Source organism: Ursus americanus, chromosome 2, assembly GCF_024610735.1.
Source record: "Ursus americanus isolate L20-20 chromosome 2, mUrsAme1.1.p, whole genome shotgun sequence".
Lineage (NCBI taxonomy): Eukaryota > Metazoa > Chordata > Mammalia > Carnivora > Ursidae > Ursus > Ursus americanus.
The window spans coordinates 89,272,838-89,296,523 of record NC_142128.1 but is presented as its reverse complement, the minus strand read 5'-3'; positions in this window follow the sequence as shown (position 1 = coordinate 89,296,523).

Sequence of the window (23,686 nt, the reverse complement as noted above, 5' to 3'; positions counted from 1 at the left end):
TCCTCTGTTCTTAACGATTCTCATTGGAATTAGACCATCATGTCAAGGTATATCTATATACCTGCCTTTAAATCATTCTGGATAAATTGCTTCCTGGCTTTAAGTTTTTGTTCAATGTATAACTACCTGATAGGTTCCCAAGACCCAACAGTGGCCCCTCTAGAGGTTTCTCTGCTTGCTCTTCCCTTTCCCTCCTGTCTCTCATTGGACTGTTTCCTCTGTTTCACATAATTCAGAGTTTATTGCCCCTCTGGTACTGCAAGGCAGAGGGGAAAACAATGATGAGGATCCAACCCTAAACAGAACCTGCAACAAGCAGAAACTGTTGCCAAGACAACTGAATTAGAGTCCTGCATCCAGCCGTCACAGTGTGGGGGAAGTTTTGGATGAGATCAATTGAGGGGCAGGGGGACCCTTCAGGAAAAAAGCTGAGCTGATAAAGGAACCAAGCAGTTGCCATTCCAAGTGATGTCTTTTTCTGTTTTCCTTTCTCAATAAAGAGAAGAGCTTGTAAAAGGCCTGAAAGATAAGCAGGTTGGGTAAACTAGATGGGATTTCAAAGGCTCCTGTTCAATTAATCTGACTGCAGCTAGATCAGAACAGTTGTGCTCCTGGGTACAAGCAGAGGGGAGACTTTAGGGCAAGGAGACAGGAGGAAAGGGGACAGGGCATTAAACACACTTCTGAACCACCGTGTACACTATAATAGGAGTGATCGCCTTTATTTATACAATGCCTTTTGTCCAGGATCCTGCAAGCACAGCATAGGCATCACCTCCCTGGGCTTCTAAACACCCCTGTGAGCTGAGGATCAAGGACAGGGATTATTTTCCAGATGGGAAAACTGGCACTCAAAAACAGCATATGTGCCAAGACCCCTTCACAAGATAGCGGCACAGCCAGAAACAGGATGCAGGTAAAAATAACAACAATAATTTTTTTTAATTGCTTCTTAACATTGTCCCTGCTGGATTGAGATCTATTTCACAAAATTGACTTTAAAAGGCCAAAGTCTCTCTTTCTCCCTGTCATGGTGAGGCTGCACGCTCTGAATGCAGTTGTTTAAGCCCCTGATGCATGCACTGAGGGGGGGTCAAGGGTGGGCTTGCAGGATACAGTCATCACGTTAAAATGCTCCCGGACAGCAATGCAGCTGCTCTGGACTTCATTCTCCCAGTTTAATGGCATACTGCCCTTTTAGGGGATTCGTTTTGGCACCTTTCTGCCATGTGGATTCTCAAACTGGGAATCTTAATCAATCAAACAAATGTTTACTGATTGCCTACCATATTCAGACCTAGTGCTGTGACTGAGTAACACATGTTACCTATGGTACTCACCTGCAAAAACCACTGTGTCTACCACAGAGCCTTCTGCAGGAGAAGGAAGGAAAACACGCAGTGAACAAGAAATAGGTGAATGGAAAATGAGCTGTAAGGTACCACAGGCCAAATGGTAGTAGCAGGTGTGGCAGCCTTCTGAGAAGAGCAGAGTGTGGTGATGGAAGTCAGAGCACCCTAGACCAAAGAAGGCCTCTTGAGCCATTTGTTAGAGATTTGGTCTGTGAGTGGAATGAGATGATGCCAGCTCCAGATGAAACAGAAGATACTTACGCACCATCACACGCCCTCCACATGTGCTCTGGCAACAAGGACCGAGCGCACTATATTTTAAGTATTTATTTACAATAAATGGTAGCCAACTCCTTCCCTAGATTGCTCCTCCTGAGTAGGGACTGTGCTCTATTCTTCACTGTGTCACTAGTGCCTAGTTCTGTGCCTGGCACATAGTAGGTGATCAGTAAACATGTGATAAATGAGTGGATGGGTGAATCAGCGAATCAAAAATGTCCTGACATGACAACAACAACAACAATAATAATATCTCATGCTAGCCTCCATGCAGCAAGAATTCATAGCTGATGTTGAATAAATAAGCAGTAATTCCAGAACAGTAGGCTATGATTTCAGGGGTTTGAGTCTTGGCTCTGCCATGTACTACCCTTATGGCCTTAGGACAAGGCTCCAAATCTGTTTCCTCACTTACCAAATCTGAATAAAGTAATAATATTTACCTCAGTAGTCGTGGTAAGGTTGAAATGAAATAAGGCATGCAAAAATGCATCATAAAGTGTAAATCCATGTACAAATCTCAGTCATTATTGCCATCCACAGTGTAATTTAGCATATCATTAATTTACTGTGATATGTTATAATATGTCATCCATTACATACTTCTCCCACCAAAGTACCATTGTAAATCATAGACCTTTTAAGGCTGAGATGGCCTAATCTTAAGATAAATAAGCCAAAATTGATATAAAATAATTTCTCCCAAGGTCCAACAGGCAGGACTAGAGCCATGTTCCAGACCCCTGGCCTGTGCTCCTTCCACAGAGCAGCTCTTCCAAGGCCCCAAGAGCAGATTAGTCTTGTAAAGATGGAAGATAATATGGTTGCCTTTCTCCCTTTTCTGTTCTCATCATTCAGCGTTGCCATGTCAGAGCAGAACTGGAAACATTTCTGCAGTCACTTCTCGTCTCTACCCTCACTCAAGGCCAGATGCTACTTCTCTGTCCTGAAGCTGTGGCAGTGTTTGGCCAGCCTCCCAGCTTGAGTCCACCCCCACCTTCAATCTGGACTCTCGTACTAAATCATCTATCTCAAGCATCACGCGAGCAGGTGACTGCCTGTCTCAGACACTTCAAAAACCCTCTGATTGCTTCTTTTCCTAAAAAGCCCCCTTCCTGAGGTCTGAACCCCTTAATGCAGCCCTTCCCACACTTACTAAGGAGGCCCTTGGTTGGGGGGTGGGACTATGTCCATTACCATTATCTACAAAGCTTCCCCTAGATCTTCAGTACAAATTTATTAAATTAGAATCATACTGAATCCTACGAAATAAGCACTCTTCCAACTTCCCTTCTCAGTTGTGATACACAAGCTCACAGACTCCCAGCCAAGCCTTACATGCACAGATTCCATGGACTATATTCCATGACACTTGTATAAGCAGCACGGCCAGCAGGGCGCTCATGCGTTCATCGTATTAACCTTCTTCTCCCTTCTGGTCCACTAGCAGCTGTCTCTTGTTTGGCTCCACGCACTTCCCTTAGCTCAGTAGCAGGAATCCCCTTACCTACCAATCTCGCACACGTACTCCCACTCCCCTTTGTACTTTGCACAATATACTTGCCATTACTCCCCCCTACCCACAACCACCCTCTGCAGTCTCCTTCAGCAAACCAGGCCCTTTTCCCCTTTAGAACTGCCCAGGAGGAGGGGCCCCACCACACCCCCCCCCACCATTTCTTCTTCCACGTTGTCCATTTCAAAATGGGATTCTTCCGCAGCAGCCAATTGGTTCTGAATGTCTGTTACAGACAGCTCTTAGTATTAGGTGCCAAGAAAGTGACATGGTGTGTGTTTTAGTCCTTGCCCATGGGGACCTTATGATATAGTTGGTGATACAAGAAATATGCATAAAATAGTTACGTGGCTTGCAAGGTCCTTACATCTGCAGGCATTTTTCTCTCCCCTCACCCCCGATGTGATTTATTTATTTGGCCTGAGCCAGCTGCCGCCTGGCTGTTTTCATGTCTATGTCTTTTGTACTGTGCTTGTTTGTGAATGCTTCTCTGAGTGTGTCACTTCTGCTCAGAGGTATTTCCGTACATATTTTTTTTTATGTATGCCCAAGCTCTCCCACCAGAATATAAGCTGGAAGGTTGTGATAATTAGGTCCTTTCTATCACATCACAGACTGCCGCATGCAGTGGCTTTCACCAAGTGCTAGTGACAGAGGCTGGCTGAAAGAGGTCATCTGGCCCCGTTGTTACTGTCACACGCGCCCACACACACACACACACACACACACACACACACACACACACAGATTTGGAAGTAGAGCTCAGAATCACAATGCCACCCCTTCCAGAGCAATGTTGATCAACCTGCATCAACTTCCTTGTGATCAAGGGACTCCGTAACTTAACATGACACCAGATGAGAACTGACTGTGTATGCAACCAGGGCCTAGGGTCACAAAAATCACCGATCACTCATACTGCACCAGCCACACAATTTTACCATGGGACTTGGAATCATTTTTTCCATTCCTTTCTAAATTCAAAATATGCTATTTCTTCTATGCTTTCCCCATGTAACATATGCCACCTCTTACTGTTCATTCATTCATTCATTTAAAAAAACTTGTTGAGCATCTCTCTATGCTGCTAATAAAACAGTGTGGCATTCAGACTCTGTTCTTAAAGAGCTTGCTATCCAGTGACGAAAATAGGCAGAAATGTAGGAAACCACAAAGTGCAAAGGTAAAAGTCAGAAAAGTCTTTGGTGAAAGCCAATAAGGGAGTTACCTAACTCAGAAAAGGCAGATTTCCTCAAGAAGGTGACCTTGAAGTTTGGCCTATGGATGAGTAGGTCTTGGGCGAGATGCAGGCGGAAGGAGGGAAGCGTCTATAGATGTGAGTGTCTTGTACGCCGTGTAATGATTTCATGCCTATTTCTTGTATCACCAACTATATCAAGAAGTCCCTAAATATGGACTAAAACTTACACACCAAGTTGCTTCCTTGGCACCTGATCCTAAGACCTGTCCATAGCAGTTACTCAGTATCTACTGGCTGCTGCTTTAGGGAATCCCATTTGGATGCACTACAGCCACCCAATTCTGAGAAAAAGCACCAGCCCTCAAGTGGGATAGCTCCTGGCCCACTTCGGTTAGTGGACACAAAGGTGGTTGTAACAGGCACTTGATGGGGAGTTCTGTCATCCTTTCTTCCTCAGATAGTCTAACAAAAAATGAGACTCCCCCATGCCCCAGTATTTTTTTTTAATTTAAATTCAATTTAGTTAACACATAGTGTATTATTAATTTCAGGGATAGAATTTAGTGATTCATCGTTGCATACAACACCCAGTGCTGATTATATCACGTGCCCTCAATGCCCATCACCCAGTTACCCCATCCCCTCACCCACCTCCCCTTCAGCAAGTTCGTTTCTTATAGTTAAGAGTCTCTTATGGTTTGCCTCCCTCCTGTTTTTAACTTATTTTATTTTTCCTTCCCTTCCCCTATGTTCATCTGTTTTGTTTCTTAAATTCCACATGAATGAAGTCCTATGGTATTTGTCTTTCTCTGACTTACTTCACTTAGCATAATACCATCTAGTTCCACCCACATTATTGCAAATGGCAAGATTTCATTTTTTTTGATGGCTGAGTAATTTTCCATTGCATGTATACACCACCTCTTGTTTATCCTTTCATCAGTTGATGGACATTTGGGCTCTATCCACAGTTCGGCTATTATTGATAATGCTACTATAAACATTGGGGTGCATGTGCCCCTTCAAATCCCTATGTTTGTATCCTTTGGATAAATACTTAGTAGTGCAGCTGTTGGGTCCTAGGGTAGCTCTATTTTTAACTTTCTGAGGAAACTCCACACTGTTTTCCAGAGTGGCAGCACCAGCTTGCATTCCCGCCAACAGTGTAAGAGGTTCCCCTTTCACTGCACCCTCACCAACATCTATCATTTCCTGAATTGTTAATCTATCATTTCCTGAGTTGTTAATTTTAGCCATTCTGACTGGCCAACATCCCAATATTCTTCTGTATGCTGGGGATCTCCTGAGATTACGAGGTGGTAGGTACTGGAAAACTAGCCACATCAGAAAGTGAGAGGAGGCTTGGATGAAGTCTTTCTGATGGTTTCTGTTGTCCAGTTACTGGACCAGCTGATTTGAAAGAAGCACCTAGCAGGGGTTTATCTGCCCCCATTTAGAAACCCTGTTTGGAATCACCCCTGCTATAGACTTCTTGTTCTCATGATGCAGAAAACAAGGTGGTAGGGGTAGTCACATTCGGATAAGACACCTCCTCTGTGATCACCCCCAGATGGGACAGAGAGTGAAAGAGCCCAGTGAGGAGTAAAGAGATGTCAGTGAGGTTCCAGAATCTCACCCTTATTCTCCCCACTCAGCCCCACCTGATTCTTCACCAAGTTAGGCCAGAAGCACTGCCTGGAAGGCAAAGCTCGGCTCCACTCCCAACCACCCAGGGCAAACCATTCAGATGATTTACTCACACGCCAATGATACAAACTTTGGAGAACATAGATTTTAAAACGCATGACTTTTCTGAAAATGCCTGGATCGTGTGAGCTGTAAATAACTAATACTCAGCAAGTAAAACATGCTATCTGAACAGGAGGATTTTGACTCTTAGGAGATTCTACCCATAAGTCTCCCAAGGCAAGATTCCTTGCAAAGTCAACTTCAGCTAAGCTAGGAAATCTATTGAGAGACGTGGAAAAGACATATATATCGGGGCAGCTGACAAGAGATGGGAACAACAAAGCCTTCTTGTTTTCCTTTCAGGAATGTGAGCCCGTGCATACCATCGGGCTAGTATATTGTTGAGTCATTACAGAACAGGGTAAACCGTAAGATGAAAATTAAAACAAAAAAAGGAGAAAAGATAGCAAAGGGCATTTAGAAAATGGATAAAATATAGACTAAAAAATTAAAGACTAGAAACTTTAAATTGAGTTATAGACAACTGAAAGCAATTCACAAAGAGTTAAAATTTAGGATAAACATTTCACATGATTAAGAGTTGAAAAATAAGGCAGAGCAAAATGGTGAGAAAACAAAGAGAAGCTCAAAGCTATCAAGGTGAGAGATCAAAATGTGGATGTTAAAAGATGTGAGGTTATGATAAAACCAGAATCCAAAGACAAGTTTAGAGCTGGGGGAAGTGGGGCTAGAAATAATAGAAAGAAAGAACAGGGTGTGTGTTGGGATGAGGGGAGGGCAGCCAGGGAGAGATGAAAGGCGGGCACAGGCGGGAGGAAGCTAAGAGGAGAGGGTCTGAAGGAGGGTCTTGAACTCTTGGCTTCTGCTGCACAGTGGAGACAAATGCGTCCAGCCATTTCTTCCTTGGCCCCTCAGGGTGCTTCTGGAGACAGCTGCCCCAGTACCAGGCTTCCTGAGCACTCTGCCTTGGGGAAGAGGACAGAGGCACAGGTCCTCCAGAGCTGGGCAATAGAGAGAACTGACCCCCTCGGCGCCCTAGAGCTTTGATAGGCTACCTTTTCCCAGAAAGAAGCCCTGCTCTAGCCCCCTCTCCCCTCAGCCCAGCATCAGACCACAGGACTGAGAGTCAGAAATCTGGTGGTCAGGACCCCATACTGACTATTGCTATCAGCTCCGTAGCCACTCTGGCTTCCACTATCAGGACTGAGGTAGAAAAGTTATCAGTAGCTAAATTGTACCCAGCCCATCAAAAACTAAGCCAGGCCAAGGAGATGCTGTGGGGTGGAACCATTGGGATCTCCCTAGGTCCTGTCTCCCAGAGTCCCAGCTTTTTGCCCCCTCTTGTTCCCCCGTTCTTGCTCATCTTACCGCCACAGACTGATTCCGTTTGTCTCATCACCCCCCAGTGCCCTCCCTCCATTTGACCCTGCTCTTTGGATCATTAAATGAACTCAATGTCTTTCTGGTTCTCCAGGGCAAATCTGGATGTCCCAGTGTGGACATTCTGCATAATGCCGGGCACAGCAGCTTCTGTTTCTTCTGATGATCACAAACTCGGATTCTAATTCCAACCAGCTGTCTTAGAGCACTGGCCACAAGGGAGATCAGGTGAGTGTGTGTGTTCGGTTCGACATAAACCCAACCTGACTGCTAGAAAAACAGAGCAAAGCACACGCCGTATGGAGAATGAGTCAGTGGCATCCTGTTTCTATGTGAGGGGCAGCCCAATGCATTTTCTAAAATCAAGACACTTTGGGGGGGAAGCAAATCTCATATTTCTCTTATTCTTTGCCCTCAACTAATTCTTTGAAATGTAAAGACAGCACCATGGGAGGAATATATCCTGGTGTTACTAACACAGAGAAATCCTGGGAAGCGAGAGGTTTGTGTTAGCATCGAGATGATGTCCATTCAAAGCTGTCACGCCTGACATTGCTTCCTGTCTCTTCACCTTAATAATGAGTTTCCAGGTATCAAGGGAAGGCTCCCCAGGTACTGCCACGGGAGAAGCATACATCTGCGGTGCCGCAAGTGACAACAGGGACCGATTGCCATGTTGCTTAAAGCACATGATATGCCATTCTTGTAGCACAGCAGCTCATGAAAGCTCCACACGGTGATGATGCTAGAGGAGCGTATCAACTCTGAAGTATCAGATCTGCCTCTTGATCAACTAAACTTGTGGACAGAGCAACTAATTAGGTCCCATGTCCTGGATCCTGAAGAACCTTCAGACATTTTTTTCTGGAGTGACTTGAGGGTGGAGAACACAGTACGATTTAATGTAGACAACTGTGAAATGTTGTCTTAGGGCAAGGAATCCATGGAGTGAGCCCACTGTGCGTGTGAAGTGGAACCAACAACTCCAGAGTGGGTCAGGCACGCCCTGCGAATGCTCTGCTTGGCTGGCTGGGACGCCACAGCAGCCTCTAGATAAACGCTGCCCTCCTCTGAAGATACAGGTCAAGGTAGGGGAAGGGAATATCTTTTGTCCGTTAATCCCAGTGCTGTTCATTTTGCCTGGGGCCGGATTAGTGTCCTTTCAAAGAAAGAGCCAGAAAAACAGTAATCAGTGTGTCAAGTTATCAAGTGAGGGCTCACAGCTTACAATTCAACCACACACACACACACACACACACACACACACACAAAAGTGGAGGAGGACTTAGGGATGTAGTCTCTTCTAAAATCCCCAGACTTTTCCTTTATCCACAAGACCCCCTCCCAACTTTCAAGACAGCATGCACACACTCAGACATTCAGAAGGCACACACCATTGCCCTTTGTGGACCTTATTTGAGGCACAACTCTATAAAAGTCTATAATGATAAGTACTGGGTCTTATTCTTCATTTGGGGTTGGCACACAAGAAGCTGACCCATGTCAGGTGTTTAACCAACCCTCTGCTTCTCCTTCCAGGTTTTTCTCTAGGTAGAATCTAGAGCAACGTTTCAGCCTTCTTAGTGACTGAGGAATCCAACTCCGTTCTGTCTCAGTTTTACAGAACCAGGGCTTAGTTGAGCTCAAAATGATTCACCTTCCATCCTCTCAAAACTCAGCTTAGTTACAGCCTTAAATTCTGTTGACGAAACTTCCCTAAAACTCCTTTGTGCATATGAGAATAGTCAACCACCCTTCAGCATCTGTGTTTTCAGGATTTTGTGAACATACTCTCAACCTTCTGCATCTTCTGTTATGAATTACTTCATGTATTTTGACTCAGTCTTTCTGAAACAGCAGCTGACTTCATTCTCTTTATGAATCTTCTCTGTTGGAAACACTAAAGGAGGTTTTACACTTCTCATAGGCCCAAGTACATGTTCCTTTCACAGAAGGAATTTTCCACTAGCAGCAATAAATCTTTTAGTATCATCTTAGCACAAATATTTTAATAATCCAGCTTATTTTTTTTTCAGCTTCTTTTTTTATGCCTACTGACCCACAGGTAGGGAGACGAAGAGTGAGAACTCTTAATCCACAAAGATAATTAGGATTTGGGGAGAATCACTAAAGATGATAAAATGGTAAAAATAAAAAAAAAGAAACAAAATCTATGAATAAGGAATAAAATGTTCAGACTGTGTGAGCATTACCTCCAACTCTCCTTTTTAACTCTCAGTGTTCTTGCTAAGTTACACTGACATGGAGTAATAGGAAGAAAAAGAGTTAGGTTGAATTCAGGATAACAAGAAGTTCAGGATCCCACAGTGAGTGACAAGCTGAACAAGAGATGATCATTTTAGGACACCGCCCATTGGAATACAACAACGATATACATTATTTTAAAAAAATTTTTACAAGATTTTGCTTATTTATTTGAGAGAGAGAGAGAGAGAGAGAGAGAGCATGAGAGGGAGACGGGTCAGAGGGAGAAGCAGACTCCCTGCTAAGCAGGGAGCCTGATGCCGAACTCAATCCCGGGACTCCAGGATCATGACCTGGGCTGAAGGCAGTTGCTTAACCAACTGAGCCATACACCCTGATATATGTTATTTTTTAAAAATAAAGAAAAGAAAAAGTCCAGCAACTCAGTTTCCTTTTACTAGCAGGACTCCAGCTAGGGTAGCTGTGCAGGATGGAGACATTTATTTTATTTTCAGATGCACGTATTATGGAAAGAGTCCACATGAGAGCCATGAATGTTACCATAACTCTTAAAGGAGCCATCCGAGAGAATGGGCTCTGGAGCTGGATAACAGATATGTATGTCCTCCTAGGAGCACCACTTACGGACAATGTGATGAGGACCGAAGTTGTGCATGCAGATTGCCTATGCAACTGTTTGTATATTGAATGTCTCTGTGCTCCGCTATTGCCTGCCTGCCTTAAATCACCATTTCCTAGGTGCCTACCCAAAAGGCTCATGTGCTCCTGCCCAATGACTAACAGGCAATCAAGTAAATGTAACACATTTAGATGACTAGAACTGTGGAGCTGGAGAAAACCTTAGTGATAGACTTGTAACCCAGTTCTTACTCAATAATAGTCTTTTCTCTCACATTATGAAATTGGCATGTGCTCATTTTAAGGAGTATGCAAAACAGTATGAAAATGAAATAATCTATAATTCATTTATCAGAGTTCTGAATTTCTTCTCAGTTTTTTTGGGGGGGGAAGGATGGTATATATGTATATAAATATATATATGGGTGAATATATATGTGAGTTCATGTATATGCATACGTATATACATATGCATACATGGACGCAGACATTTTTAAAAGTTACAGAATTCAGATTATAAATCCAGTTTTTAACAATATGTACATAGGGTTCCTGGGTGGCTCAGTTGGTTAAGTGTCTCCCTTTGGCTCAGGTCATGATCCTGGATTCCCAGGATCGAGCCCTACATGTCTGCTTAGCAGAGAGCCTGCTTATCTCTCTCCCTCTGCTCCTCCCCCTGCTCATGCTCCCTCCCTCCCTCACTTAAATAAATAAAAAACAACAATATGTACGTAAGGTGAATTTTCCCATGTCAGTAAATATCCTTCAAAAACCACAATCAAAACAATAATTTATTGAGGTGAAATTCACATAACATAAAATTAACCATTTAAAAATGAATAATTCAATGGCATTTAGGACATTCATAATTGTGTCCACCAATTCTATTGTATGACCACCAATTCTTGCTCCAAAATATTTCTGTCACTCCTAGAAAAAGCCCCAGCCCATTAAGTAGTTTTCCCCCTTTCTCCCCTCCCCCCAGTGCCTGGAAACTACCCATCTACCTTCTGTCTTTATGAATTTACCTCTCCTGGATATTTCACGTGCATGGAATCATACAATATGTGACCTTTTGTGTCTGGCTTCCTTCACTTAGCATCATGTTTTCAAGGTTCATCCATGTTGTAGCATGTGCCAGTACTTCATTCTTTATGGGTGAAAAATACTCCACTGTACGTATATGTCACAATTTGTTTGGCCCATTCATCCACGAATGGGCATTTGGGCTGTTTCCACCTTCTGGCTATTATGAATAGTGCCACTGTGAATGTGTGTGTACATGTACTTATTTGACTACCTGTTTTTAGTTCTTTTATTTTTTTTAAAGATTTAGTTATTTATTTGGGAGAGAGAAGGAGGCCAGAGTGGGAGGAGAGGCAGAGGGAGAGAGAGAAAATCCTCAAGGAGTCTCCCTGCCAAGCATGGAGCCCAACGCGGGGCTCGATCCCAGGACTCCAAGATCATGACCTGAGCTGTTATCGAGAGTTGAATGCTCAGCCGACTGAACCACCTGGGTGTGCCCTGTTTTCAGTTCTTCTGGAAATACACCATGGAGAGAAATGACAGGGTCCTAGGGTAATTCTACGTGTACCTTTTTAAGAAGCACCAAATTGTTTTCTACAACTTCTGGGTCATTTTACATCTCGACCAGCATCAATGCATGCAGGTTCTAATTTCTCCACATCCTCACCAGCATTTTTTTTTCCCTCTGTTAAAAAGTGTGAAGTGTTATGATGAGTGTGAAGTGATACCTCATTATGGTAAAACCACACGTTTTAAATGACATCTGGTTTTCCATAATAGATTAACCAGTCCCTGCCCTGTTGGCATTCAGGCTGTTTTGAAACTGTCCCTATTATAAATAGCTATGTGATGACATCCTTATTTAAATCTTTAATTAAATCTTATTATTTTCTTGGTGAAATTTCCTGGGGCAGTGATCTGACTTTGCAGGTCAAGAAGCCGAGTTAACAGGAGCTGAGACCAGAACCTGCGTTGCCTATACCTCAGCCAGGGCTTTCCTTTGATTTTCCAATGAGGTTGGGTCAGGACTTTATATGGCAGATGTACTGCAAATTAGGGGGACCTCACCTAAAAGCAGTGAATTCTTCAGCGTTGGGTCTGATGCTCTGTGGACTCCAAAGTCACTGCTAGTACTATTTTCACTCATTCTATTTGGCCTTAAATGGAAAAAGGGCTGTAGACACAGCAGAATTCTATGCACTCACATTGTTGTACACTGTGTACTAGCAACAATTTTACAGGCATCGCCGTTAACAAAGACTCCCATAACTCCATCAGTGCTGCACATGCTACAGACTCTCAATGGAGCGGGTTCACCTCAATCACACTGGGTCAGCTGCCCTTCTGTGACATTGCTTTCCCCCCTCTATGGCATTCCACGGGTGGAGGAGTGATGTGTACATTTGTGCTGTCATTGATAGACCTCTATTTAAATGGCATCTTCAATGAGGTTCGAGCTGGTAAGAGAGTAAGATCCAATGATACATTTTGAAGTTTTTAGTGAGATCCCAGAAAGAAATACATCCAGCCACATACAGTGCATAAAACTACAGTCTGTTTCCCCTCTAATTGGTAATAAATGTAAATGTTTAGTTATGCCTGACTAGGGAGCTATGAACAACACATCTGTCTGACTGCTTTTTCAGTCTTCACAAGGACTGCAGCATTTATACCATCTGTAGCTTGTGGAGGATGAGAGAAACAGAGAGAAAGCAAGCCTGAAATTTAGAGAATGGATATTACTGGAAGTGCACAGGGAATTGACTCATTCAACAAATATTTATTGAGCATCTATATGGTCTGGGTACCAGGCAAGGAAAAGAGGATGCTGTTGACTTGAAGGAGATAATAGCTATCTTTCCTTCCCAAATTCTAAATCAATTGATGGGGTATTGTCAGGCAAATGGAGATATAAATGTCAAATTTATTACTGAGAACAAATTCCCCAGTATCCAGTCTTAGGTTGGGGTGAGAGTGGGTTTCCTAACAGTGGACTCCAGAATTAAATCAGCCTACCTGCATGGACATTGCAGCACTGGAGGACTGCAGGCCTTGCCCACAAGGGCGGAGAGCACTGACTATTTATCTCAAGGTCTGGCCAGAAGCAGAACAGGCAGGCTCTCTTCAGTTCATCAGGGCCCAAAGAAGAGGCCAGGCTTCCTCCTGCAGTCAGTGAGATGAGTGAAGGGGTAACAGAGAGAGAGACCAGGATATAAATACAAATACTCTGGGTCTCAGCCCTGCCTATAGGTTAGGGTCACTTGGGAGTTTGAGCAAAACCAAGACTCAGTCCCAAACCCAGAAATTCTGATCCCACTGGATTCAGACTGGGCACAGGTGTGGATATTCTTAAAAACTGCCCATGTAATTGTAAATGTGCATCCAGGGGCCAAGAATCACCTAATAGAAAGTGAGGGGAAAGGAGCTCCCTGTTCCACACAACCCAGCAGATATGATGAGGGGTATAGATGAGGGGGAGCTCCTCTTTTCCGGGCTCTCTCATTCTCCTGAGAGAGAATTCATGAAAGCAAGCACAGTGCTATTTGCCTAGTACCCTGGGTCCTCAGAGAGTGGAAAGACCAAAAGCCCAGGGTTCCCGAGACCCCAGGACCGTGGGTGGCCCCGGCTCTGAAGATCACTTTGGCACCTGTGGAAGAGGCAACCAAGAGAGAAGCAGGTGACCACAAGGCCCCCACATGAAGTTACAATACAGCAAGAGGGAGAATAAAGGAAAAAGGGAAGCAAGGTGGCTAGGGACACAGATTGCTCATTAATTAGCATCCTTCAGGGTTCAGACGTGGGATAACAAGCCTTCCTTCTTAGAGCAGGCTGTCTGTGGTCTGCCTTAGCCATATGTGCAGACTCCACTGGGGGCTGTGGTGCTGTGCTGAGGAGCTCAGTATTCTTGGTTACACTGAGGATTAGAGGAGAGGGTGCACAGTAAACGCACAGCCTAGTGCCCAGCACAGAGCACGTCCTGATTAGATGTTCACTGCGGCCGTGTTGTTTGCTTTGAGAAGCCACAGAACCTGTGGCAGCACAGGGCTACCCTTGGCTTGTTTGCTTGAGCTCTGAGTCACCTGTGTGGAAGTGGAGATTTTTAAATGGCTTTTCATGGCCTAACAGTTTTACAGAAATTCCAGATATTACAGTGCATTTTTTTTTGGTTCAAATATCATTAATTGGCCAAAAAAAAAAAAAAAAGAAAAATGTCATGGATTCCTGAACATTATATCTTAATGAGTCTCACTGATAACTAGATCAAACAGGGATTCAATACTGAGCAAGTATTTTTCATTCATTTGATGCTCATAGCTACCCGGTAAGGTACATTTTATTATAATCCTGTTTTACAGACAAGAAACTGAGGTTAGGAGAAGTTAAATAATGTCAGCTTTTAAGTAACAAAAGAAGGATGAAAATCAGGGCTTCTGGTTCCATATCTGTCTCCGTTTCAATTATATTACAGCCACATAACAGTACTCATTACTACCAGAGACAAGGAGGATAAGAAAGATAGGATTCTTCAGACTTCTAGAAGCACTGCCTTACAAGTCGCCTTTGTGGTATACAGAGAAAGGGTTTTACTAGTTTGAGAATTCCTGCTTTGCTCTATTATCCAGAATCATTACTCTTTCTCTTCTATCCATTGCAAAAAATTCATTATGTGAAGGCAAGAACAAATTAATATTCACACTCTCTACAAATTTATTTTTCAAGGGCTCTATAGAAGACCTTGCAGACTGGGGAAAAATGAGAACTTTCTGAACTGAGAGTCACTTTTTCCCCCAATTTAATTGCATGCCATGTCCCTCAGACTAGTGTCTTCATTTTGTGTTTTGTGTGCCTGCCGACAATCCCTGGAAAATACCATGAAGAATACTAACTGTAAATTCTTTAAATTTTTACTTGTGACTTGTGTTTGATGGATGACTTTTGACCAAGTGAATGAATGAACGTTGGGGAAGATTGATATAGTTGAATTCAAAAGGTAGCAGAGGTGCTGTGCTTTACTTAGCGAATACTTACAGAGGATCACAGCCTCTGAGGACTGAGCATTTGCGGGTCCAACTAACTGGAGTCTGACAGGATAAGGGGAGGCTAAGAAGGGAAGAGAGGTGTCCTCATCTCTCCCAGGGCCTGGCAACAAAGCCCTTTGCTATGACTATAAGTGCTTGATGTCACTACTCATCTTAATTTCAAATTGATGCTTTACTTGAATCAGTTAGACATTGCATGTTAGCAGCACTGCACAATACCACTTGTCTCCAGGCCTCCCCGGAGGTCATATCTTGGCAGCCCTTCCAGCTGACTTGCAATTATCTTCACCTGCCTTTTAAAGAGGCATTTGACAAGGAAATTCATTGTAAGGAGGAAGAAGTGGTCACTACATATTTCCCCATGACTATTGCAAACGAAAGTGGTGCCTCAAAGCAGCTTCGTTCCACTTAGCAGCCTCAGTTCAATTCCATACACATTGACGGAGGTCATTCTCTGTGTGGGGCACTGTGATGGAAACTCCCAGAGTTTCAAGGATAAATGAATCCTGAGCCTTGTCTTCCAGGTGGAAATGTTGTAGTGGGGATGAAGATATGTACATAAATAACAACAGCATCCTGGATTCTCTATTGGTTAATAACTGTCTACTGTTAGATCACATGAAGTTTCATTGCATTGGCCTTAGACACATATCTTACCACCCATTTTACTGAATGTGGGTTTAGTCGCAGATAAAAAGGTAAAAGATCACACATCATTGCAGCACTAACCACTCTAAGTCTCCTGAATCCTGCTGCTGTGGCATGAGATATCATATTAGAAGTATTTTTGAATACAAGGTTTGAAATGATAGAGCACCACGACCACTTTCATTTTGTAACGTAAGGGTATTCCAGTGGTGTTTAGGTCTAAGAGTGCTATATCAAGAATTCTTAAAGTCAGCCTCTCAAAGGGGCTTTCAGATCAGCAAACATTTGTGGAATGCCTACTATGTGCTGGCCACTGAGCTGGGTCCTAGGGAATAGGTACCAACATCATTAAGAGACATTTCCTGCCTGTAAGGAGTGATCAGCCTACTAGGGGTACAAAAACAGACAACGTCTCTAACTCATGTTGGGTGCTTAGGCAGAGAATCACGCGGTGCACTATGCCAGCATAAGAGTCCAACATACGGAAAGCCCAGCAGAGGGTCTGAAAGGCTCCCCAAAGAAGCAGCTTCTCTTCTAGGCCTTGAAGGTTAGTATTAGTCAGGTGAAGAAAGGTTTGAAGGGAAGTGCAGGTAGAGGGAAAGAAAAGGCATGGGGACTAGAAGTGTATGGTGTTTCGGGGGATTTCTTAGTTTAGTTTTTTAGAGTTAAGTGCAATTCAGAAAATGGTGGATGTAGCTGGACAGGCCAACAGGTCAGGACTAAGGAGGCCATGGGCACCGTGTTAGGAGGTTTAGGCCCCATCATAAAAGAGCTGCACTGAAAGTCACCATGACATTCAGCAGTGCAGAGAATGGGGTTAAATAGAGCAACGCAGAGGTGGGAAAATGGGAGGCAAGTTCACAAGGCCACAACCAAGAGGTTGTGAAAGCCCGGGGTAGGGCTGTGAAAATAAAGGGGATGGGAAGGGTAAAATTGCAGGTTGGAAATTGATTGAATGTGAATATTTATGAAGAAAAAAGAATCTAAAATGACTCTGAGGTTTGGGGCTTGGATGCTGATATGGATGGTGGTATCACTTAAAGGCACTGGAAATAAAAGAGAAAAGGTTAGAGGCAGGGGAAGCAAAATCCAGTATGCTATATATGTTGAACTTGAGGTGCCTATGGGACAACTGGGGGAGATGCTGAATGGGATATTGAATGCACAAGTCTGAAGTTCAGAGGAGAGGCTAGGGCTGGAAATACAATCAGAGACTGTCTTTGGGTTCTCCTCTCTTAGATCAGAGTTTGGGAAGTAGTAAGCAAGGAAGTAAATAATACATGTTTAAGGCTGAGTGCTTGGGGGCCCTGGGGGAGAGCTATTTGCTATAGGAAAGAAGAATAAAGAAAATCTTTTAAGATTGTCTATGCCTTAAATTCTGCATTACAGAAAAATACTTTAGACCAAGACAGGAGTTGGCTGTTAATCCCAGCCTGAAAGCATTTTTTTTTTTTGCTACCTATTTTCGGTGTCATTCAGTTTATTTTTAGTCACCACTGGAATTAACTTTGGAGAATCTTCTCTTGGAGTTTATCCAGGAGAAGGTGACCTGGATAGTGAAGTATCTGGAAATCCTTTCGTATGAAGATTGATTTAAATATCCAGGAGAAACATATACACTACAAACACACACACACACACAGATAGTTGCATGATAATAAAGACTTTCTACAAATATTTAAAGGGCCATCGAATAGAAGAACAGCATACTTGTTAAACATATCTCCAGCAGATCAGTGAGTGTAAGCCATACGCAGGTAGAGTTCACATTTACTCAGTAAATAATTATTAAGGACCCATGCTTAGTAAGCAGCATCCTAGGTACAAACATAGGGACCTAATGAGGGACAAAATAAAGTCCCTGTTCCCCTAAAGTTCATATTCTAGTAATGGAGAGACAAGATAAGTGACTTCATATACTGATAAGTACCCTGAGGAAAGGAGTACAGTGCAAAAAGATAGTGCGGGATCAAGAGGAAGGGCACAAGCTCACCAGATTGGGTGCTGAGGAAGACCTTCCCTTCAGAAGAGGTAATTTTTGAGATCATAATGACAATAAGCAGCCAGTCTTAGGAAGAGCTTTCTGGGAAGGGTGAAAATCAAGTGAAAAAAAGCCATAACTCAGGATTGAGCCTGGGCTATAGAGGACAAGAAAGCAGGCCACTGTGGCTGAAGGAAAGTGAGTGGAGTATCAGATGAAATAAGATGGGTTGACAGAAGAAGCTCATACGAAGTCTCTTTGGGTTTTATGCCAAGTGCAATGGGAGATTCTTAAGTTTTGGATAGGATTTGTTCAGGCAGTAAAATTATAGAAATTATTCTTTAAAAGATCCCTCTGGCCACTGGGCATAGAATGGAGTATAAAGGAGTTAATGTTACCAGCAGAAGTTCAGGGGCCAAAGAATGGCAGCTGGGAGCTATGTAGTAATGCTGTAGATAGAGAAAAATGGGTGGATTCCAGAAACATTTTATAAATAGAAATGGCAGGAGTTGCTGACGAAGTGGATGTTGAGTGGGGAAGCAGAGAGGAAAAGGGAAAATTAAGGATGATTCTTGGGTTTTTGACTTAATGCTTCAGTTGGCTGGCTGCTGCCATTTATCAAGATGGGGAAAGAATGGGAGGAGCAGGTTGTGGACAATAGAGGGGATTATGAGTTATATTTTGGATATAATTACTGAAATCCTGATTTGACTCACAAGTGGATAAATCATTTAGGAATAGCTACACAGGCCTAGAGCTCAGGAAAGAGGTCATGGCTGGAGAAACAAAGATCTGGAGTCATCAACACATAGGTGGGACATGAGCCATGGGACTAGGGATAGAAAGAAGGAAGAGACCTCAAAACTGAGCCTTGGGAGATTTTGATATTCAGAGATCAATTAAAAGAGTCAGTCATTAAAAATGATGGCTAAAAGATAGGATAAAAACTAGGAGAAGGTGGAATAATAAAAATCGAATGGGATAGGCTGGTGATGGGTATTAAGGAGGGCACGTATTGCAAGGTGTACTGGGTGATATATGCAAGTAATGAATCATGGAACTTTACATCAAAAACTAGGGATGTACTGTATGGTGACTAACATAATATAATAAAAATATTATTAAAAAATTAAAAAATCTAAAGAATAAAATATTTAAAGAAGAAGTCACTGCATTTAAGGAAAATTTATGGATGGCAACAACTGAACCCCACCAGCAGGCAATGACGACCCAGGCAAAGAGGATGCTGAAGAAGGGACAGAGATGTTTACTGGTTGCTCAAGGCTTGGCTTCTGGAAGTCTTGTTAAAGATATTACTGTGCTCTAGAACACTTCTTTCCCAAATGCTGAGAGTCCTACTCTTAGGTCTTCAGGAATGTTTTTCTTGCTTACTACAGAACTCTCTTCTTCGGTTAGATTCTGCCTCTTACTGGCAGTCTTCAAGACTAGGAATGTGTTGGTCCTCTACTAATGACCTCACCTCTCATGTGCTCTCACCCATCATTATAACCATGGTGCTTCCTGGTTAGAGGCCAACTCAGACCCACATTCATGTGTCTTGTATAACCAGAACCTTAAACTTTGCCCAGCACCACAGATCTTTCTAGGTTCTAGCACTTACTTGCATCTAGTCTGGGACAACTCACAGCACCAGAACCTGATTATGATAGTCATGAGTGGCCACATGTAGGTGGAATGAACCATCTAGAAAGGGCCCTTTCTAAGGAGGATATCTGCCCCACATGGAACCATGGTATGAATGGCCTTTGAGGACCCTCCCAACACCCAAGATTCTGTGGTATTTTTCAGACATAATATAAAGTAACAAATCCTGGGTTCCTTTTTAGGGAATCACCAAGAAAGCAAACATTTAATGAAGTACAATTACATTTATTTTTCTCTAGCATATGACTATTCTCATTCTGAAATTCTGTTTTTATATTTCTCTCATATGTTTTGTTTTGGGTTGAGGAAGCTCTTATTTTGCTGACAGGATATTCTGCTTGAGGCTAGCATATTGCTACTCAGGCATAATTCCAAATGACAAGATTATACACCAGAGAGTTCACATCCTTCTGGTCAAAGCTGACCCGCTATTATTTTCTTGCACATAGTAGGCACTCGGTAAATATTTAACGAATTGAACGGAAGCCTTTTAAAAAGTGGTTTCCTTGCTAAAGCAAATGGTTTGTGTTGGTGTTCATTACTGAGATCTGGCACAGGATGAGGAAAGGAGTTTTGTGAAGCACATTTTCTGTTTCTTCCCTCATCTATCCTCCTGTTAATGTTAAGATGACAGGTTGATGCTTTCCTATTTGTACCAAGAATTTTGACAAGAAATGATAAATTATAGACTTGGGAAATCTCAAAATATTTCTATACTTATCTAGTAAATGACATTAGCTTAGGATGTATGAATGTGAGGTGGGGCATGTTACATGACCTTGTTCCCTATCCCCATCCCATGGCCACACTCTGCAGTGTAGGCTTGTGATCCGGGGCAGGGGAAGAATTGTATTTATTTCCTAACACAAAAGTCTCCATTTCTATGTTGTTTGATCAACAGAGGGTTTCTAAAACATTAAGAAGCTATGCATTCCCTAGTCCCCATTCCCCTCCGCTGCATTACTCCTGACCTGTGCTACTTACTTTTGCTACCTGCCAGGTTTTTAGATGCTTTTCAATGCACAAACCTGGTCTCAAGCGTGAGAGAACAGGAAATATGGCAGTGCTTATAAACTGTCATACACAGGTTTTATTTGGACTGCAACAGTACAAACATCACAAAGTTTTAAGATAGAAACAAATGTAAACTAGACGCAGTTTACTGAACAAGCCGGGATGAGAAAAAGGCAGGCAGTAAGCAACTTTCTTCTTTCTCACCACTGCCCCTTCACACTCCCTCTGTGGAACTGTTCTTCCTCATTGTTGGACATTTTTGGGGCATAGCCTCATTTTCCCCATCACTCTCAGGCATTAATGAAATATCTGGCATGTAAAATATGTAGGAAGTCCAGTCCAGTTCTATATCAAGGCTTCAATTTCTCATCTAGCTTAAGTGTCCCCACTACTCCCTCCATTCCGCCATGTCAGCTGGAGACTCATTCAGGCCCAAATGCCTGAAATATAGGAGGATGAGATGGTTTCCTCAATCTTTGTCCACTCCGACTTTTATTTTCCTTCTTTATTTCTTTCCCACTCTCTACATCCTGTTTCTGACCCTCTTGAGCTGGGCTCAGGAGATGAGCAATCAGAGACAAATGCATCACAGCATTTGGGCCTTTTGTGTGTCAGAAGCCCAAGTGTAATGAGTCGTTTCTGTGGGCCCTTCACATATCTCCCCATTTGCAGCTCCCTGATGTGGGAAATGTCTCCTCTTGTGGGACTTTTATGATTTTCCCGTTGTCCCCTGGATTCTGGCCCATCAACACAGACTTTCTCTCTTGGAGTATCTCCTCTCTCCAGACTCTCTGATTGAGAAAATTCCTTTTAAGGAGCTCTCAGATCACCTATTTTTGGGGGAGTCCATGTATGGCCCACAGGGGGGAAAAAAAACATTTTGAACCTGGTGACTTTGGAAATGCAGACCATCACCACTGAAGTCCTCTTTGCTCTACTACTCCCACCACTCCACACAGCCCTTCATCCGTAGACTTTTTCAAGAGTAGTTGGGTAGGTGCCTGAGAGCCCCAAGCTCCCGGGGATACGCATCAAGCATCCCAAGTGGTTACATGAAGCCTTTCCTGCACTGGTTTGAAGCAGAGAGGAAAGCACCCCTGTGCCCTCACATTTCTCAGGGAACATACCACGAGAGAGTCATTACCAGCTTCTCCTATGTCGCCTAATGTTGGGTGATGGACGAGTGGGGCGAAAACAGGATTTGGTTCACCTCTTTCCAAGTCCTGCCTAAATGATGCTGTGCCTCATGTGAGGATGCAGGAATACACACCATCTGTTATTCTCAGCTTTTGGGTCTGAGCAACAAAACAGGACAAGTCAGTATTATTTACACAGTGAGCTCCATAAAATAAAAACTCCCCTCCTACCAAAAGCCAATCAATCTCTGCATCTACTTTGGATCCCATTCCCTTTTGACTTTTAAAGGCGGCCTGCCTTTCTTTTCTGCAGAATCTGCTCCCCATCCTTGACTGGAACAGTCCCATCAGTATCAAACACATCCTATAATCTCCCATCTTTAAAAAACACCAGTAAGTTCTTCTTCAACCCCACCTACTTCTCTAGTTATTGCAACATTTTTCTGCTCCTCTTCACAGTCAAACCTCCTAAAAGGGTTTCTACACAGGCTGTCTCCATTCTCTGTGCCTCCAATTTACTCTTCACCCAACGTCTGACTACCACCTCCATTACTCAGCTGAAAGTGCTCTTGTCAAAGTTAACAACCTCCATGTTGCCAAATGCAATCGACACTGTTCTCTCCTCATCTTTCTGAGTGTTTCACCAGCATGCAACCTAACTGACAAACTTCCTACTAGAAACGCTGTCCTCCTTTGTCCCCAGGATACCACACTATCCTGGATTTCCTTTTATTTGCCTCTGTCAAATTTCCTCTTCAGTCTCTCATCTTCTAGTTGACAGAGATTGTCACACTTCCCGGGACCTTTGGAGATATATCCTCTTCATAAGTCTCTCCGGGGTGACATTCTCCATTCCAATTGCTCTAAACACCATCTATATTTCCATGGATACGAAATCGCTATCTCCAGTCTAGTCCTGTCTACTCTGGTCTTGCATATTCAACTGATTTGCTGCAGCTGTCTTGCACTTAACATGCGCAAATCAGAAGTTTCCTTCTCAAAGCTGTTTTGCTCACTCTTCCCCCATTTTCTCAGAAAACAACAATGCCCTTCCCCCCCACTGCAAATTCCATAAAATCTGGAAAATATGCTTATTTTATCTGATACAATATGATCACGTATTTATTGGACATCTGTCATGTATATAGCCCTGGTTACCCACATTCCATCCTTCTCCAGTTCCTAATGATTCTATATCCAAAATATACTTCTAATGTGGCTACATCTTTCCTTTTTCCGGGCCACCACATTAGCTCAGGCTTATATCAAGTCTGGCTCAACCATCATGACTATCTTCTAACTGATGTTCTTGCTTTCATGCTGACTCCAAACTCATACCCAGTCCATTTTCCCCTGGTGGCTCAGTCTCCGCTTTTCCTTTCAATGTCAAATGTGGCTCCCACCCTCACGCACAGCTCTGAGCCATGTACATCTCTCAGTCCTATAAACTGGCTGACTTCTTTCTTGCCTCAGGATCTTTGCACCTGCCATCCTCTTTACAAGTCTTGTTCATCTCATCCTTCAGGCCTCAACATAAGGTCATTTCTTCAGAGATGCTGCCTCTAACCAGATTCTATAATGTTCTCTCTATCTTGGTACTCCAGTGTTTTGTTTTGTTTTTCTTTATATCTCTCATAATAATTTTTAATCATTTGCTTCTGTTTAATGTTTATGACTCCGACTGGATGGTAAATTCCACGAGAGCAGAAAACCTGTCCGGCTTGCTCACAGTTGCATCCTCACCAACTACAGGGTTTGATGGATAGAAAGCATGCAAGAAAGATGACTTACATTAATGAATGCATAGGTATAAGCATGTCTCACAAAGAGATATCTCACTCCCCACCTGCCTTTCCAAATGTAATGAATTGGACATCACAACATGAGAGAAACA